This window comes from Passer domesticus, chromosome 2, assembly GCF_036417665.1.
Source record: "Passer domesticus isolate bPasDom1 chromosome 2, bPasDom1.hap1, whole genome shotgun sequence".
Lineage (NCBI taxonomy): Eukaryota > Metazoa > Chordata > Aves > Passeriformes > Passeridae > Passer > Passer domesticus.
The window spans coordinates 50,988,688-51,001,507 of record NC_087475.1 but is presented as its reverse complement, the minus strand read 5'-3'; the positions used below and the strand labels follow the sequence as shown (position 1 = coordinate 51,001,507).

The window sequence follows — 12,820 nt, the reverse complement described above, 5'->3', positions numbered from 1 at the left end:
CACTCTTTGGTAATTAGTACAGCTGCAACTTATCAGGGGTGAGATTGCTTTCTGTACTCTCTGTATTCTCTTACATTCTCTGCTCCCACAGTGGGGGCTCCCTAGAAATAAGAACTCTCACAAGATTTCATGATGCACAACTTCCTTGACTTGGTAGGAATTTTCCTTTTCCCTTTTATGACATGTAAGGAGGAAATCCATGTTCCTTAGAGGTGCAAGACTTGGTTTTTTTGCAGCTTTCTCTGCAAGAGTGTGTGAGATACGGCAACATTGCAAGCACGATCAGCAGCATCAGTGTGAACATCTTGGTGCGTTTCACCTTCTGTGTGAACAAAATGGGGAGTACAGCTTTTTCTTAGATTGTATAAGTATATAGTAGTTGTTGTGAGAGCATCAAGTGGATTTTGCTAGGAAACCATACTAATGGTAGTCATAGACATCTCAATATAATTTCTGACTTGCATTTGCTGTAGCAGCACTCTTTTCACTTTCTTTTTCTCCTAGTCTACTTCCCTTTTCTCCCCTTTCCTAGGGTCATTTCTCTGCCTCTCCCTGAAACCTCCCTGAAATCATTACCCTAGGTGCTACAGATTCTCCTACCTCCCTTTCTGCTCCCTCTTCCTAGTCTGTGCATTTCAGATCTTGCTTGAGCTAACAGGTAAGAAAAGACAGGAAAATAACGCAGTCAGCAAAGCTCATTGCTAACACTTCCAAAAGAATGTCCCCTCCTGCATCCCTAGGTGTTTATGCACTGTTATGGGTCTGTAAGAGAAATAGCAAGAGGCAAGGGCTGGGCAGGCAGGAGCTTGGATGAGCTTTTCAGACCAAAACAGAGGAAAACTACAGTTTGCTGTCACTTGCTGCCTGTTGACCTAAGCTGTGCCCTACACTCAGTGTGCCTGTGTCTGAGACTGCCTTCTGACATAAACCTCACAAGCTGTCCAGGTCCTGGAACATCTGCAGATAGGTGTATTTCAGGAACAGAGTTCTGCAGGTTCCTGGATTTTGTAAATGGTCTTTCTAGACCTATGAGATCGTGCGGCTGGGCTAAGGATCTCCATCCCTATTTCATGTCTGAAACTACTCAGATTTGAATTTTTCCCCTGACATACATGGTCTGGTTGAATTTTCCATGAAAAAAGATTTATTTAAATTTTAATAAACCATTTCTTTTATAGCATTTTCCCCAGGATTTGCCACAGATACTGAAATGTCAATTAACTTGGCAATAAAGCCCTATCAAAAATAAAATAAAGCTTTATTTAAACAGTCAAATAATCATTTAAATTATAAATTAAGTGGAACAAAGATTATTCCCTGTATTTTTGCTAGTAGAAGAGCAGCTGAGAATTAATTGGATTGGTTTCTCTTCAAACTGATGGAGGGGGTTCTAAAACCTCCTGCTTTAAGTCTCCATTAAACAGTTTCAGATGTATCAGTGGAGCCAGGCACTTAATTTCTAGCCTGCAGAGGTTCCACAAGGATTCTGGGAGCCACTTAAACTCTGGAAAGATGTAGGTTTTCTTTGTGGAATTACCTTTGATAATGAGGCTGACTTTCTTCCCTCGAGATGGGTAATCAAACTAGCAGGAAAAATGTCTGTGTCTTACTCCTCAGAGATGTCCCAAAACTGTAAGAAAGTGAACAGGTTGTTTCCTGAGTGCTAGTCAGCTGGGTAAGAGCCAGCAGCTGGAAACTGCTGTGATGTACAGCAATGAAATAGGGATCATCCAAAGAGAGCAGGAAAATATGACAGTGAGACAGTGAGCAAAGGGAAGTTGATTGATATTTCAAACTTTTCTGGTCACTGAGGATTGCAAAAGTCTTTTGCCTCTAATCCAGAAACTAAAGAACAGTGTTGTCTGAGGGTTATATGTATTTTTTTTTCTCTTCCATATTGAATCATATGGGATTATTCCTTTGCTCAGCAGTAGCCCTTTACACAGGCTATGTTGCCCTAAGAGACCTGGGCTCAGCAAAGAGCATTGGGATGCAACAAATAGATTAGTTTGTATGAGTTTGTTTAGAACTTCTCTTCAGCTACCTACTGGAGAGGTCTGAAATGGGGGAACAGGGCTTATATAGTTGCTCGTAGGTTTGGTTATGCTTTTTTTTAGATTTTAGTTACATTTCAGATGATTTGCAACCCGTCTAACTACCGTAAATTACTGTTCCCACATTTGTGTGAAGTATGTAACTGTCAGACAACTTTTGAAATTTGTAAAATTAGAATGCCTTTCATTCCTAAGTCACAAACATTCATTGATAGCCTCATTAAAATGTGCAGCTTTTGAAATATCTAGGTGTTCTACAAGTTAATTTCAAAATGGCACTGCTTTATAGCATCTGACATCTCAACCTACTAGTCTTATTCTCCTCTTTCAGCAGCAGTATTCTAGAAGATCTAACAAAAGCCAAAAAAACCATCTTCAGAGCTACAATTATATCCTCTTTCCACCTTTCTACCTTTGCTACATTAAGATATTGCCTCATTTGCAGCAAGTTACATAAATTGTTATAATACTTAGAGGTTCTTGTAATAGCCAGGCAGGACTAAAAGCTGTTTTACCTTTGGCTTTTAATTTCTCAGCATATTTCTGTTCAGAGATAAACCCCCTGGAGGAATGTTTTCAGTACGCCATACTGGCAAATACTTGTAAGCGTGCACACAATTACAGCTCATTACAACAGTGGGAGTCATTTGCCTGCCTGCTTTCTCAGCCTTCATGTTGAAATGAGACTTCACTGTTGTTTTTTGAATGATAAAAAAGGGAGAGGTTTATGCCAACATTATCTATACTTAGAGATTTGTATGCTTCTATGGCATTCTCATATGTGCATGCCAAATATTTAGTGACAAGAGGACATCAGCATCACATTAGACAGTTTCAACAACCACATTATGATTTCAATTGCTGTATGTCTGCAAGGTAATATTTTGTTGCATTCACTTATATACATTAAACTGCCTTGTATTTTATTTGTACGACTCTGATCAAACTGGTAGTTTTTAAATCTCTCTGTGATTAAGCACTAGAAGAACAGTAGGGACTAATTTCTTTGCCTAAATGCTATTTAGTGCCATTTGAAATGCTCAAGGATACCTGGGGCATTCAGATGGGGCTGGCAGCTACATCATCGGATAGAGAAATACCGAAGTGCTGTTCTGGAATGAGACCTGGATGCCAGATGGCATACCCTAGAGCATCTCAATTGCTTCTACATGCCTGTATGTGCATAACTGAAAGGAGAATGCAGTGAACTTTCAGGCAGTCATTTAATTTAAGCCTCTGTCTAAAAGTGATGCCTACATTCACAGTATGCATTCACTGAAGAGAATTACAGAATTAGAATCACAGAATATTCTGAGCTGGAAAGGATCCACAGCTATCATCAAGCCCAGCTCTTAGCCCTGCACAAGACATCCCCAAGAGTCACACCATGCGCCTGAGAGTGTTGTCCAAATGCTTCTTGAACTTTGTTAGGCTTGGTGCTGCAACCACTTCCCTGGGGAGCCTCTTCCAGTGCCCAACAGCCTTTTTCTAATGGCTAACCTAAACCTTCCCTGACACAACTTCAGGCCATTCTCTTGCCAGAGGGCACCAGAGAGAGGAGTTCAGTGCCTACCCCTCCACTTCATCTCACAAGGATGTTGTAAGAAACTGGCTCGTAGGCAGAAAATACTTAGTCCATAGAAGCTTCTAGTTATTTTTCAGTTTCTATGAAATAATCAGTGAATGTGTGCACTTAGATCTGGATTTACCTGTCCTAGGTTTAACTGTCTAAAGACTGTAACCATTTACAAAACTTTAATATTTGGAATCAACTGCAGAGTTCAGTTGATTCAGTTCTCAATAGCTACTGCTATTTGAGAACACTTAGAATAACCAGTACAGCTGCATGGGCATGGCAGATGAGACACATGACCTGTGGGAAGCTTGCACCCTCTTGGAACATCAGCTGACCAGGCCACTGACAGATCCTGTGCTATTTCAAATGGAGCTAGATCATTGTGTTGATGCCTTAAGTTTTAGCTTTTATATTTTCCAGATCAGTACTGCTTTAGTGTGTAATTCTAAAACTCCATAGCTTGTCAGCTACTGTTCTCTCTTTTTATTCAGACAAAACAACTTCTCTCTAGGCCTGAAACCCAGTGTCACCTTATTTTCACAGACCCAGAAAAATGTAAACTACAATGAAGTAGGGGGCAAACTGAGAAATGGGAGTCCACTACCTGAATAATTGGACAATTAACCTCTGATATGCAAACAGACCAAGCTTGTATCTGTCTAAAAGACACGTGACAGCCCATCTTGAGTGTAGTCTCTGAGACTCTGAGACACTCCTGCCCAAGGTGTGCCCTGTGAAGACCTTTCAATAAATACCTATTCTTTATCTTTTAACTCTGTCTAGCCTCTGTTCTAGGTAGTCATTCCAGGCATCAGTGACAATAACCCTCCCTTCACGTGATGTAGGTGTCCACGCTCTACAGTAACCAATGGAGATGTAAGGCTTGATTCGGGCAAATAGACAAGTTACTGTTTTTCTCTGCCAGGAAGGGCCATTTCTGCTTTGTGTGCAATCTGGCACCAGAATCCTGGAGCTTTTACTGCAAAGCTGCTTTCCAGATGGTTAATCCCCCAGCACATACAAGCTCATGGGGTTATTCCCACCCAGATGTAGGACTTCACACTTTCCTTCCTTGGATTGCATTTAGCCTCATCCTTGGATTGCATGAGGCTTCTGTCAGCCCCTTTCTCCAGCCTGTAAAAGCTCCTCTGAATGGCAGCACAACCACATGGCATATCAGTTAGTCCTTTTGATTCCTGAGGGTCCACTCTATCCTGTCACCTAGGTCATTAAGTAAGATGTTTATTCATATTGACCAAGCTCCAGCTGGAATTTGTGCTGCTGATTACACCCCTTTTTGCCCAGCAGTGCAGCTGCTGCAGTTTTCACTCAACATCCCTTACCCAGCATGTACTTCATCAGTGTTATCTGTAAGGATGGGTGGTGGTCTTGAAAGCCTTACTAAGTGCAAGACAAACAATGCTTACTGCTCACCCCTTGTCCTCCAAGCCAGTCATCTCATCATAGGAGGCAACTGGATTGGTCAAACATGATTTTCCCTTCATAAATTCATGCTGACTATTCCTTATGCCTTTCCTGTCCTACATGTACCTGGAAATAGTTTCCTGGAATTGTTGTTTCAACACCAATTCAGAACCTGTAGTTCTCCAGATTCTTCTTTTTGCCCTCTAGGGCAACAAATAGAACTGCTTTTTTTCTTCCACTTCTCAAGAAGCCCATGGTCACCATGACCTTTCCAATACAGTAGAGGCTGGCCTCATGGGGACATTGGTCAGTACATGCCTCCCATGAAATCACTTGTGTATGCCTAATTAATTTCTGTGTTCCCATCCCTGATCAATGGAGACAATGAGGGAAAGGCTTCCTTGCTCTAGACTTTATCTCTTGTCTCATGGGCTTGGGATTCCTGAAGGTCAGTGCTGACAGTAAAAACTGAGGCAAAGAAGGTTTTGGCCTTTTCAATATCCTTTGACACTAGATTCCCTGTCCCATTCAGCATCAGCTCCACATTTTCCCTGCACTTCCTCCTTCTGACATTTTCTGACACTGAGGTCCCTCAGCAGACTCAGGTCAGATAGGTTTTGGTTTTTCTAACCACATCCCTTCACATTTTTGAAATATAGTAGGAATCTGAAGGTTAGCCTGCACTAGGTAATGTTTAGATGTAACATCACCCTTCTTTTAGCAGGGTTCTTTCACTTGAAGCCTAATGTTTGGATTCAAGTTTATTCAAGTTTATTTCAAGTTAAGTTGCATAGCCTATAACCTTAGATTTGATTTCAAGCAGCAAGACCAGCACTTTTATTAGACCTATTTTCTCATTTCTCATACATCCTGTCTTATTCAAATTTACCATACTGTACACAGCTGTTACAAAAACTAGAAACATAGGGAAAAGCCATCCTGTTTGTCATTTCCTGTTGCTGCCTACTCGGTGTGTCCAGGGCTGTTTGTCTCTGCCTCAGGCCCCTGTCAGTCTAATGGGTTTGGAACACTTCAGTCAGGTGTAACTGTAATAGATGCAAAACACTGCTGAGTGGGAAAGATTTTGTTACAATAACCAAGGCAAAAAACATGCACAGTGCTCAAATATTATTGAGTAGGGTTTAAAAAATACGAAAATACAAGGTTTTACATGGACATGGAAGAGTAGAAACCATTACAAACTAATGCAAGACCAAAATTTTTGTCAATCCTAAATAAAAATGGCAGGTGTATTACAGTGGACTATGCTAGGGATCATGTTGACTTGTACCACAAGGAAGCTGAACTGGCAATTAGTTTTAGTAAATCAAAGTAGATTTTCTGTTCTCTTATATTGAAAAATGACGCTATTTGGATACAAAAGGCTTTGTATCTTTTGAAGAGAGTTATCTCTATGTGTTTATGACTTGCTATTAATTAATCTATGTCCAGCAAGCCTAACTTTGAGGAAGATCTCATAATACAGGGAGCATGGCTTTCACTTTCTTTGTTATATGCTACACTGATTCTAACATGCATGTAGTAGGTAAATAGATAAAATACTCTTTGTTCATAAGTAGGTAAGATTGTTGAGGTTATGCCCCAAAATCATTCATTTGCCATTCATAACTGACTTCTTTATGGAAATCAAGAAGAAAAATATGTGGAACTCTTGCTTTTCCATAATTTTTCAGCTGCCAGCTGTTTCCCCAGGATCCCTGTACTAATGGGAAAGAAGTAGCACCTAAACAAGTGCTGATAAATTGCAGATATGCAATTGGAGCACTGCAGGATGTCATGTTTATGGTACTTGTGCAATGCCATTGATCTGCCGTGGCCACTAATCCTGAAATGCCCTGGCTCCTGTGCCTACATAGACTGATTTAGTGCCCCACATACAAAGCAAGACTCAATAAGCATGCACAGAACTCTGTAGGTGAGATTTATCTGTCCACGACTATCATGCTTCCCAATCAGCACTGTGCCTACAGCTTCTTCAAGGCAACCAGTTTCTGTATGATGAACATTCCAGCCAAGTCAACATGCCGATTGCTCAAAACCTAGTGATTTTATGTTTTCTGACTTTAATGTCAAATCCAGGACAGGAAACAAAAAGTAACCCCATATTTCTCACTTAATACATATGTGTAGACTTGTCACTATTCTCTCTCATGAACCAAAGTATTGCAACATTGCACCTTCCTTTATGCAGTACCCTGATTCTCTGACACTTTCACTATTTTCCCCACAAAACAAAACGGCTTCAGTCAGTTACTGGTGCAGTTCTGAATAACATGCTCTTAACTATTGGCTCTGATTCTCTGCGTATGAGAAAAAGCTGCGTAGCCATGTTTTAACTCCTCTCCTAATAAACATACTTTTTACCCAATATAAGACTTGATATGACCAAATGGGACAAATGGACAGCTATGATAAAAAGACATATCCACAAAATCTGATGCGCTTCAGACATTAACAAATCTGGGCCTGCAGACTCTCTCTTTTCTAGCACTTCAGCAGACTTCTTTGGGGAAAGCCAGGACTTCTCTTTACTCTGCCTTTTTAGCTTTTTGAAGTGATTCAGGCGCGTTAACAGTTGCAATGCCTTTCCTAGATGATCTAGAAAGAGCAAAATGCCAGTTGTTCAATATAACAGTAGCTTACCTCTTATTTACTTGTGGAGAGTGTTTTCAGAGCTGAACTCAACCAAATATAGCAGTTGACTCCTTAGTGTTCTTCTGGTCCCAAAAGTGCCACTGCAAAAGGAGGTGGCTCTTCTATGGGTCCTGTGTCCTGCCTACTGATTTTGTGCTGAGTCTTATATAACTTAAGATTTCCTAAATACATCCATGCATGGGCAACTCACTGAACCGACGGAGCAGGAGTCAGCTGCACATTGCAGACATGCACTTGCTCACAAGGCTGGCAGACATGACAGGGAAGACTTTCTGAAGGCTATCTGGCTTTCTGAAGAAGCAGCTGGAAGCCAGGTTTGATATCTGGATACAGGTGAATAAATACATCATCAAAAGTCACTTTAAGAACCTCAAAGCACCCTGCCAGGTTTTCAGATGGCTTTTCAGAAAGACATTGGTCATTGTTGTTAGAAATGTATCAAACCAACTAGCCTAATGCAGATATCTTGATAACCCTAGGATATCTGCAGGATACTCTATGGAATCCCAAATGGAACCTGATGCCTACACTTGGGCAATGGAACACCTCTCCACCGACTCTGAGGTCATGACTTAGAAACCTTTTCATGCATCATCGCCTTTACTTAGGAAGCTAAGGAGCTGAATCTTATCTACAATGAAGAATTATGTGAAACTGCAGTCTGTAAATCTCATCTACAATGGAGAATTATACAAAACTGAGAAACTGGATACACCTCCATGAAGGCCTTCTTTTGGGGCTAGATATTGCTGCTCATGGCTGTTAGGATCTATCCCAAGCTGCTGATAACAGATAAATTCTGCAGTTACTGGAGAGAAAGGGCTGGGAAACTTCTTCCACCTCTCTGAATGACACCTTTGGATTATATTAATACCCTGTCCCTCCTTTCTCTTTTTCTCCCATACATGCCACAGAGCAAACACCAGATGTTTCAGTCTGCAATGCAGTGCCAGCCCACAAAGCAGAGTGAAAAAATAGTAGAAAATAACATTCTCAGACTTTATTCTACATGTGTTTCAAAGTAAGTAAAAGTCATGTAATCTATTCTTCAACCTTGAAATACAGTGTAACTACCAGAGTATGCTGCTTGTGACTTGACCATATCCTAGTCTTTTCTTCAAGTCAGGTAGATGACTTTTAATCCACTTCCAAATTTTCAACAATGCTCCCATCTCCTTTAATTCTCACAAAATATTTGTGATATACTCTTGTCACTCAGATATTATTCTGCACCAACATGTTTTCACTGATAAGCCCAGTATGTGTTGTCCAGCGCTCTCAGCAAAGTGGCACAGGCTCTTGGGTTTTTTAGATATGACGCTTTGCACAATACTATGCAGTGGGAAACTTATGAGAGCTGTAAATTTGTCCTTGATTTCAAAATCTACTCTTCTGTGCCTGAGAAGTACAAAGAAGAACAAACGAGGAAAATGTCTGGCTTGATGCCCTCTATTTATTAAGTCACAGCTAGATTAATACATCTCTACCCCACCCCATGACTTTGCTTAGGCCAAACTCACATTAAATTCCATTGGTGATTTGTCTTGAGTGAGGATTAGATTCAAATCCTCCAAGGTATTTACATCTCTTGGAAGTACCAGCACCCTCTGTTCTCACTGTATGCTATGTGAAGGGATGGCACTCAGCCGCATGAAGAGATACTCAGAACATTGCAAAAATTAAACCCTCAGAGACCATAATTCTTCCCAACAGCTCCTAAAAGAGCAGCCACATTCAGTGTTAAAGTTGCTGCTATAGGGTTTCACTTTCTGACATGTGTCCAAAGCACACTGCTTGTACAAGAGTGTTACTAAAGCCAACATGAAGGGTTTTGTTCCGAGACATCGTTTCAAATCCAGACAAACTTAGACACAACTTAAACACTGGCACAACAAAGGCTGCTTAACATCCTCGATGTTGTCTTTGTGCTGCAGCAATGGAAAAGTTTAATATTTTAAGATAAAATTATAAAGAAAAGGTACACTCTTCCTTTGTAAAGCATTTGCCTCACAAAATGTACATTGGGAGCCTTGTGATGATATAGAGAATGCTGAGGATTAGGATGCGAATCACAAGATATTTAGGTTCTGCAATCCATTTCAAAGGAAAAGAGTCCAATATAAATCCTGTGGATTTCATCATCTGCTGCCAGCCAACATTTTTATTCATGAAATATTGTTAGCACAGTAACAGGTAGATGTGTTGAGCCAGATCCACAATCAGTGTAAATCAATACTTCTCTACTAAACCACTGAGAAATTACTCCCATTTGCAGCAGCTGGGAAACTAATGCTCTGTCTCTAGACATTAATGTGGTTGGCAATGGAAAACTTTGTAAATACTACTGATAAATTTTATACTGCTCTTAATAAAGAGCTATTTGGGTTGTGATGACTCTCTAATACAGATTATACTTGAAGACATAATCAAAGCACACAGGCTTACAGGCATTTTAGTGAGTTTGTGTTTTATTCTGCCTGGCATGAATTAGTCAGGTGAAAGGGCTACAGAACAGAGGCACACCAGCATAGAAGAAACCTGGAGGAGTGGTTCTTAGCACTAGCAAATTTAGTGCATCCTCTGCAGGTCACATCACAAAAAGCAGGTGCAGCCACACAGCTGCAGAGTCCTCTTCCCATAGTCACCATGAAGTTATTTCTGCCTTGGAGGTCTTTGTGTGATTTAAGAGGTGTAGGGGTAACATATAGTTGCTATGCCAAGACAGGATTTCCACTGTTAAAACAGACAGAAACAAGATATTCCAGATGCATTAGGGGTGTTTGGTCTGCTAAGGTATCTTCTTTGTAGATAACACTATCTGAGATGGCAAATGTAATATTATTTTAATAATTTTAAATAAGGGGAAAAAATGTGCAAATATATGGAGCTCCATAGCAGATGTGTATGTCTGTAACTGATATATTTGAAGCACTACCACCAGCAATGAGCAGCTTAAGTTTCTGCTGTTGCTTGTTCCATAGTGTTTGCCAAGCTCATAACTATTTCAGACCTTGGTCGTCTCCTTCTGAAAAATCTGCTCTCCAACCAAATATAGCTAACACAGGCCAAAGTAAGTCAACAAAACCTACCCTCCAGGTTCAGTGCTTGCCAAACTGGCAGGCTGTGAAAAGAACTCTCTCAATTTATACTAGATCCATGTGCATGCCAGTTGCCTTTTATATATAGGCAGTACACATTTGTTTATTTGTTGAACTCACCAAATCATAGAACAGTTTGGGTTGGAAGCGACCTTAAAGACCATCTAATTCCAACCCACCTGCCATGGGCAGTGCACCTTTCACTAGGCCAGGTTGTTCAAATCCCCATCCAACCTGTCCTTGAACACTTCAGGGATGGGGCATCCATAGCTTCTTTGGGCAACCTGTGCCAGGATCTCATCACTCTCCAGTGAAGAATTCCTTCTTAATATCTACTCTAAACCTACAGTCTTTCAGTTTTTAGCCATTACTCGTTGTCTTAATGCTACATGCCCCTATAAAAAGTTTCCCTCCAGCCCTCTTGTAGGCTGCTTTAGGTACTGGGAGGTTGCAGGACACAGCTGGCTTTCTGGGCTGCAAGCACGTGTTGCCAGCTCATGTTGAATTTCTTGTCAACCAGCACCTCCAAGTCCTTCTCTCAGAGCTACTCTCAATCCATTATCCACTCAGCCTCTATTTGTGGTTGGGATTGCCCTGACTCAAGCACAGCCTTGCACTTGGTTTTGTTAAGCTTCACAAGGTTTTCACAGGATCACCTCTCAAGTCTACACAGCAGCCAACCACTTGCCTTTTCACCTCTCGGTGTTTCACAAATCAGTTTTTTTCAGTTGAAGGGGTGGCACAGATTCTTACACACGAGTCTTAATAAGTCCTTTAAAAACAGTCCAAAGCACATACCCTTTTCTTCTTTCTTTATTATGAATTATTTTACTGTTAACTGGCCCATAATTCAAGACTTTTTTTTATATTAATTCGATTGAAGTTTTCTTGCAGGATTAATTTAGAGTCCCAGCAAATCAATAGAAATCAGATCACAGCTGACTCTTGTGCAGAGTACAATGGAATACAAAGCCTGAGCCACCTCTCAAAAAGCTGTCAATGCAGCCTCCAGGTGGAACACTTCAAATTTCTTTGCTGTTAAAAATAGTTACATGTTACTTACATGAGCCTTGCAGTATTCCGCAGAATTGTCATGGTTCTGAGTCTGACGAAAGAAGAGATTTAGAATTTAAGTACAAAACCAAGGAGGTGTATGAGGGCGTTGTGCTAGGGGACAGAGAAAAACATTCCCCATGTCAGAGACAGTCATGTGGCCAGGAAACCCTCCCTAAACAAACAAGAAAACTCATTGTTATGTTTCATGGGTCTAGAAATAAACAAATGGCAGTGTGAAATTTCCCTCAGCTTTTACCAATCCTCATACAATTAGCTGAACATTTTTAGCCAAAAATAGTGTTCCTATTTTGTCTGTTGGAAAGACTTTCATGACAAAGCACATAATCTTGAAAACTAATGCAATACACATTCAGAGTGACCTAAAGTTTGACTCAATTCACAGTGTTACTTTATTCAGTCCCTCTCATGTCACCTGTTCTCTATACACAGCTTTTGTTGTAGTATTCAACAGAATGGTGACATTACCGCTGAATACTAACACAAATCTAAACTTCACACACTCAGGGAGTAGTATGGGGAACCACGTGTGAGAACATTCTGATGTTAATGTCTCTGTAGATCCCTGCCCTAGTTTTGGCTGGGGTAGAGTTGAACTAGTATCTGCTTGGTGCTTATTTGCCAGCTGGTTTTAAACCATAACAGTCCTTCAATTCTGATTTTCATCAGAAATATGTGGATTGTGACTTAATAAATTTCTGTTATTGAAGCATTACAGAGGAAGACAGGAATTAAGTTTACAAAGAGGTCATGTGCATATCATAATAGTGCCCAAGAAGACATTCACATTCCTGGAAGTCACATCAAGTGTTCAGAAAGCTGGGCCCTAAATGTCAAGCCTTTCAAAACAGAAGAAGAACTTATAAAATTATTTTCTATCTTTCCCTTGCTCTGTTGAGGGTCTTGGAGACAAAAGC

General features: G+C 40.5%; 1 long non-coding RNA gene across 1 annotated transcript; it reads left to right on the top strand.

Moving 5' to 3' along the window:
* Window positions 1-37: 37 nt before the first annotated feature.
* Window positions 38-8,719, top strand: LOC135293907 (uncharacterized). The gene is made up of 3 exons (XR_010356023.1): window positions 38-153; window positions 237-308; window positions 8,211-8,719. It is a non-coding gene; the product is annotated as an uncharacterized LOC135293907 (long non-coding RNA).
* Window positions 8,720-12,820: the final 4,101 nt, after the last annotated feature.